The sequence below is a fragment of the Hemibagrus wyckioides genome, linkage group LG26 (assembly GCF_019097595.1).
Source record: "Hemibagrus wyckioides isolate EC202008001 linkage group LG26, SWU_Hwy_1.0, whole genome shotgun sequence".
NCBI classification, from domain to species: Eukaryota; Metazoa; Chordata; class Actinopteri; order Siluriformes; family Bagridae; genus Hemibagrus; species Hemibagrus wyckioides.
In genome coordinates this window covers 22,390,010-22,396,961 of record NC_080735.1, presented here as the reverse complement: position 1 = coordinate 22,396,961, position 6,952 = coordinate 22,390,010, and positions in this window count along the sequence as shown.

Sequence of the window (6,952 nt, the reverse complement as noted above, 5' to 3'; positions counted from 1 at the left end):
TTAGCCATGGGAATCGTCAGTACTCTGAATTTCATACCGGATTGGTCGAGGCCCGGGTTAACAATGATCGCGAAATTGGGCTACTGTTGGTGGAAGAAGTAGAGGAGGGAGGAGAGTGTGCAGACAGAGAGAGAAGAGGAAAGGTAAGAGTGTAGGACTGAGAATAGGAACTCTGAATGTTGGTACTATGACAGGGAAAGGTAGAGAGCTGGCTGATATGATGGAGAGAAGGAAGGTGGATATACTGTGTGTACAGGAGACCAGGGGGAAGGGGAGCAAGGCTCGTAGTATAGGAGCAGGATTCAAGCTGATTTATTATGGGGTGGATAGTAAGAGAAATGGGGTAGGTGTGGTCCTGAAGGAGGAGTTTGTGAGGAATGTTCTGGAGGTGATGAGAGTGTCAGACAGGGTGATGAGTCTGAAGTTAGAGGATGAAGGGGTGATGTTGAATGTTGTTAGTGGTTATGCCCCACAGGTAGGTTGTGAGTTAGAGGAGAAAGAGAGATTCTGGAGTGAATTAGATGAAGTGATAGAGACTATTCCCACGGGGGAGAGAGTGGTGATAGGAGCAGATTTTAATGGACATGTTGGTGAGGGGTGATGACAGGTGATGAGGAGGTGAGGGGCAAGTTTGGAATTAAGGAAAGGAACCTTGAAGGACAGATGGTAGTGGACTTTGCTAAGAGGATGGACATGGCTGTGGTTAACACTTATTTTCAGAAGAGGGAGGAGCATAGAGTGACTTACAAGAGTGGAGGTAGGAGCACACAGGTAGACTACATCCTATGTAGAAGAGGCAATCTGAAAGAGATTAGTGACTGTAAAGTGGTAGTGGGAGAGAGTGTAGCCAGACAGCATAGGATGGTGGTGTGTAGGATGAATCTGATGGTCTGTAAGAAGAGGTCAAAGATAGAGATGGAGAAGAAAACCAAGTGGTGGAAGCTGAAAAAGGAGGAATGTTGTGAGGAATTTAGACAGAAGTTGAGGCAGGCTCTGGGTGGTCAGGTAGTGCTGCCAGATGACTGGGAAACTACAGCAGAAGTGATCAGGGAGACAGGAAGAAAGGTGCTGGGTGTGTCATCTGGAAGGAGGAAAGAAGATAAGGAGACTTGGTGGTGGAATGAGGAAGTTCAGGATAGTATTCAGAGGAAGAGGTTAGACAAGAAGAAGTGGGACATGGACAGGACTGAAGAGAATAGACAGGAATACAAGGAGTTACAGCACAGAGTGAAGAGGGAGGGGTCTAAGGCCAAGCAGAAGGTGGAGGATGAGTTGTACACTAGGTTAGACACTAGAAAAGGAGAGAAGGACTTGTACAGGTTAGCTAGGCAGAGGGATGGAGATGGGAAGGATGTGCAGCAAGTTAGAGTTATTAAGGATAGAGATGGAAAGATGCTCACAAGTGAGGAGAGTGTACAGAGGAGATGGAAGGAGAACTTTGAAGACCTGAATGAGGAAAATGAGAGGGAAGAAAGAGTAGAAGGGATGAACTCTGTGGAACAGGAAGTAGATAAGATTAGAAAGGATGAAGTCAGGAAGGCTTTGAAGAGGATGAAAAGTGGAAAGGCAGTTGGTCCTGACGACATCCCGGTGGAGGTCTGGGAGTGTCTAGGAGAGGCGGCAGTGGAATTTTTAACTAGTCTGTTTAACAGGGTTTTAGAGAGTGAGAAGATGCCTGAGGAATGGAGAAGAAGTGTATTAGTGCCGATATTTAAGAATAAGGGGGACGTGCAGAGTTGCAGCAACTATAGGGGGATAAAGTTGATGAGCCATACTTAGATTAGATTAGATTAGATTAGATTAGATTAGATTAGATTAGATTAGATTCAACTTTATTGTCACTGCACATGTGGGTACAAGGCAACGAAATACAGTTAGCATCTAACCAGAAGTGCATTTCACAGTGCAAATAATTAGCATATATAATAAGTATATAACAATAAATAATTTGCATATATAAACAATATACAAAAATATATAAATAATTTGCATATATAACAGTATATAAACAGTATACAGTGGGAGGTAAATGCAATGAGTAAATGCAATGAGTGCAAATGAGCAAATGATTGTAGTGGTGCAATAAAGAAGGTGTTGTATACCATGATAATAATTAAATATATAAACAGTATACAGAGGAGTTATGTACAATGAGTGCAATGATTTAGATGTGTGCAATGAGGAAGATATTGTATACTATGATACATAATTTGTATATGTACACATATGTAAACTGTACACAGAAAGGGTTATATACATAAAAAGGTTATATACACTGATAATAATGTGTTCAGTCAATGTGTGTGTGATCGGGTGGAGGCAGAGTTAGGCAAAGAAACAGCTGTGGGGAAAAAGCTGTTCCTAAACCTGCTAGTCTTGGTCCGGAGGCTCCTATAGCGCCTCCCAGAAGGCAGGAGGGCAAAGAGTCTATTGACAGGGTGATAAAAGTCCTTTATGATTTTGCGTGCTCTGCTGAGACAATGAAGCTCTGGGAAAGAGTAGTGGAAGCTAGGTTAAGGAAGGTAGTGGAAATTTGCGAGCAGCAGTATGGCTTCATGCCCAGAAAGAGCACAACAGATGCAATGTTTGCTCTGAGAATGTTGATGGAGAAGTATAGGGATGGTCAGAGAGAGCTGCACTGTGTGTTTGTAGACTTGGAGAAAGCGTATGACCGGGTGCCAAGAGATGAGCTGTGGTACTGTATGAGGAAGTCAGGAGTAGCAGAGAAGTATGTCAGAGTGGTGCAGGACATGTATGAGAGGAGCAGGACAGTGGTGAGGTGTGCTGTAGGTCAGACAGAGGAGTTCAGAGTGGAGGTGGGACTGCATCAGGGATCGGCTCTGAGCCCCTTCCTGTTTGCTATGGTGATGGACCAGTTGACGTGTGTGAATGACAGGGAGGGAAGTGGAACAGTTTACAGGGTGAAGAGGTGAAGAAGGTACAGGAGTTTAAGTACTTGGGGTCAACAGTCCAGAGTAATGGAGAGTGTGGGAAAGAGGTAAAGAAGCGAGTGCAGGCAGGTTGGAATGGGTGGAGAAAGGTGTCAGGAGTTCTGTGTGATAGAAAAATATCAGAGAGAATCAAGGGGAAGGTGATACAGGACAGTGGTGAGACCGGCCATGCTGTATGGTTTAGAGACAGTGTCATTGAGGAAGAGACAGGAGTCAGAGCTGGAGGTAGCAGAACTGAAAGTGTTGAGGTTCTCTTTGGGAGAGACACAGTTGGACAGGATTAGGAACGAGTACATCAGAGGGACAGCTCATGTTGGATGTTTGGGGGACAAAGTTAGAGAGGCCAGGTTAAGATGGTTTGGACATGTCCAGAGGAGGGAGAGTGAGTATATTGGTAGGAGAAAGTTGGACATGGAGCTGCCAGGCAGGAGGAAGGCCAAAAGAGGAGGTATATTGATGTACTAAATGAGGATATGAAGCAAGTGGGTGCAAGTGTTGAGGATGCAGAAGATAGGGATAGGTGGAGAGAGATGATTCACTGTGGAGACTCCTGAAGGGAAAAGACCAAAAAAGAAGAAGAAGAAGTGACAGCTGGGTAAAGAGTGAGAGAAATCCTGTGACGAAAATCTGTTCTGTGTATTTCTGCAGTATGAAGAAGCTCCATGAAGCACTCACTCTTATCTCTTATCTTATCTTTAGGGAAGTTACTGGCTTCGTAACAAATGTCCTGGTCATGTGACCTACACTACAGCCGGTGAGGTTAACGCGTTCACCAAATCGGAGCATGACGTGAGGAGGGCATTCAGGAGAGTGAACACCAGGAAGGCAGCAGGACCAGATGGCATCACAGGTCGGGTTCTGAAAGCGTGCGCTGACCAGCTAGCACCGGTGTTCACCAAGATCTTCAACCTCTCCCTGAAACAGTCTACAGTCCCCTCATGCTTCAAACAGTCCACCATTGTTCCTGTCCCGAAGAAACCCCAGCCCACCTGCCTCAACGACTACTGCCCTGTAGCCCTGATTTCAGTAGTGATGAAGTGCTTTGAAAGACTGGTCAGAGACTTCATCACTGCATCACTACCAGACACACACTATAGTTTGCGTACAGGCAAAACCGCCCCACTGAGGACACACCTCATCCTCCATCACCCTCAGCACTGGAGCTCCTCAAGGTTGTGTTCTGAGCCCCCTGCTGTACTCACTGTACACTTATGACTGTGTGGCCACTTCCAACTCCACCACCATCATTAAGTTTGCTGATGACACTGTTGTGTTGGGCCTGATCTCAAACAACGACGAGACGGCCTACTTACAGGAGATTAAAACCCTGGAGAGCTGGTGCCAGGTGAACAACCTCCTCCTGAACATCAGCAAGACTAAGGAGTTAATAGTGGACTTCAGTACAAAGCAGGAGCGGTCATACCAACCGACCACGATCAGTGGAACCCCAGTGGAGAGAGTGGACAGCTTCCGGTACCTAGGTGTTCACATCACGCAGGACTTGACTTGGTCCTGTCATACCAACACCCTGGTGAAGAAGGCCCGGCAGCGTCTATACCACCTGAGACACTTTATGGACTTTAAACTTCCCTCTCAGGTGCTAAAGACTTTTTACACCTGCACCATTGAGAGTGTCCTGACGGGTAGCATCACTTCCACAGCACTATGCAGGACAGGTGAGCCCTCCAGAGAGTGGTGCGTTCAGCTGAATGTACCATCCACACCGAGCTCCCTGACCTGCAGGACATCTACAGCAAGTGGTGCCGGTTCAGGGCCAGGAAGACTGTGAAGGACCTCAGCCATCCCAACAATGGACTCTTTTCTCTGTTGCGCTTCTGCTCCATGAAGACAAACACAGAGAGAATGAGGAGGAGCTTCTTCCTGCAGGCCATTCGGAGTCTGAACCAGGAAACACCTAGAACCTGATATGGATACAGAGACTCTCTCTGCTTTTTTTATCACTTTTCATCACTTTGCACAACCTCGCACATTTGCACAACCTGACACTTTGACACTGGACTGGCACCAAGTCACTTTATACAATTATTCCAGCACATGGACACTTTAATGATAAACACTGGATCACCTCAATATATGCCATATACACAAACATCCCCTCACATTCATGTCTGCATTTATGTGTAATTATGTGTGTATTCCACTTTGTTAGTGTATATATATATATATATATTTATTTATCTACTTGCACCTATATTTTCATATTTTTACACCTATTTTCATATTTTATTTTTTATTTATATTATATTTTTATTTACACCTATATTTTCATATTTTATTTTATTTTTATTTATCTATATTATTTTTTATTTTACTTTATTTACTATTTTCTATTTTTATACTTTTAAGATACTCTAGTTTTATTTTTATCTTTATTTTTTTATGGATCTCTTTCTCAAATACTTTTTAATAAATGTTTACATGACGGACAGTCGTGAAAAAACATTTCACTGCATGTCACACTGTGTATGTAAATGTATGTGACAATAAAATTTGAATTTGAATTCAAATTATTGCATGCTTTAACAGTTGACTTTAACAGCAAAATTTTTTGATTTTAAGTTTGTTTGCGCCACCCCAAAATATTTTAGCACCAGCTGCCACTGCTACTGAACACATACATCCTCAGCTGATGATGATGATGATGATGATGATGATGTTTGTCTGTCATAGTCAAAGCTGACCTTGACATCAAATTATGTGGAAGATTTGTTTTTGTGAGTCCTCAGAGGGCTTGTTAGGCTGATCCTGTCAGGGACGTACCTCCGACAATTTGGGCACTTGTGTTCGGTGGTGGATGTTGAAGTGCAAGCTGCCCTCATTTTGCAGATTGTGCGTCATCATTTTGACTCATCTGCACGCTTTTCTTCAACCTCTTTGAAGCCTTTTTTGGCTGCAGAATGCCAAGCAGTTGAGGAGCAGTCTGGCAAAGATCTTTCCTGCTATGCCGAGGAGAGAAATACCTCTGTGGTTGTCACAGCTTTGTCTGTTCCCTTTATTCTTATGCAGGAGGACGATGTGGAACTCTTGCGGTAGGGTGCCTTTCTCCCAGAAGGAAACAAACAGTTCATGTAGTTTTGTTGTCACAGTGGGTCCACCAGCCTTGTAAATCTCAGCAGATACTGGGACTGATCCTGGGGCTTTTCCACAAGAGAGCTACACTACTGAACACACACATCCTTGACTACACTACTGAACACACACATCCTTGACTACACTACTGAACACACACATCCTTGACTACACTACTGAACACACACATCCTTGACTACACTACTGAACACACACATCCTTGACTACACTACTGAACACACACATCCTTGACTACACTACTGAACACACACATCCTTGACTACACTACTGAACACACACATCCTTGACTACACTACTGAACACACACATCCTTGACTACACTACTGAACACACACATCCTTGACTACACTACTGAACACACACATCCTTGACTACACTACTGAACACACACATCCTTGACTACACTACTGAACACACACATCCTTGACTACACTACTGAACACACACATCCTCCATTACACTACTGAACACACACATCCTCCATTACACAACTGAACACACACATCCTTGACTACACTATTGAACACACACATCCTCCATTACACAACTGAACACACACATCCTCCATTACACAACTGAACACACACATCCTCCATTACACAACTGAACACACACATCCTCCATTACACAACTGAACACACACATCCTCCATTACACAACTGAACACACACATCCTCCATTACACTACTGAACACACACATCCTCCATTACACAACTGAACACACACATCCTCCATTACACAATTGAACACACACATCCTCAATTACACAACTGAACACACACATCCTCCATTACACAACTGAACACACACATCCTCAATGACACAACTGAACACACACATCCTCAATGACACAACTGAACACACACATCCTCCATTACACTACAGAACA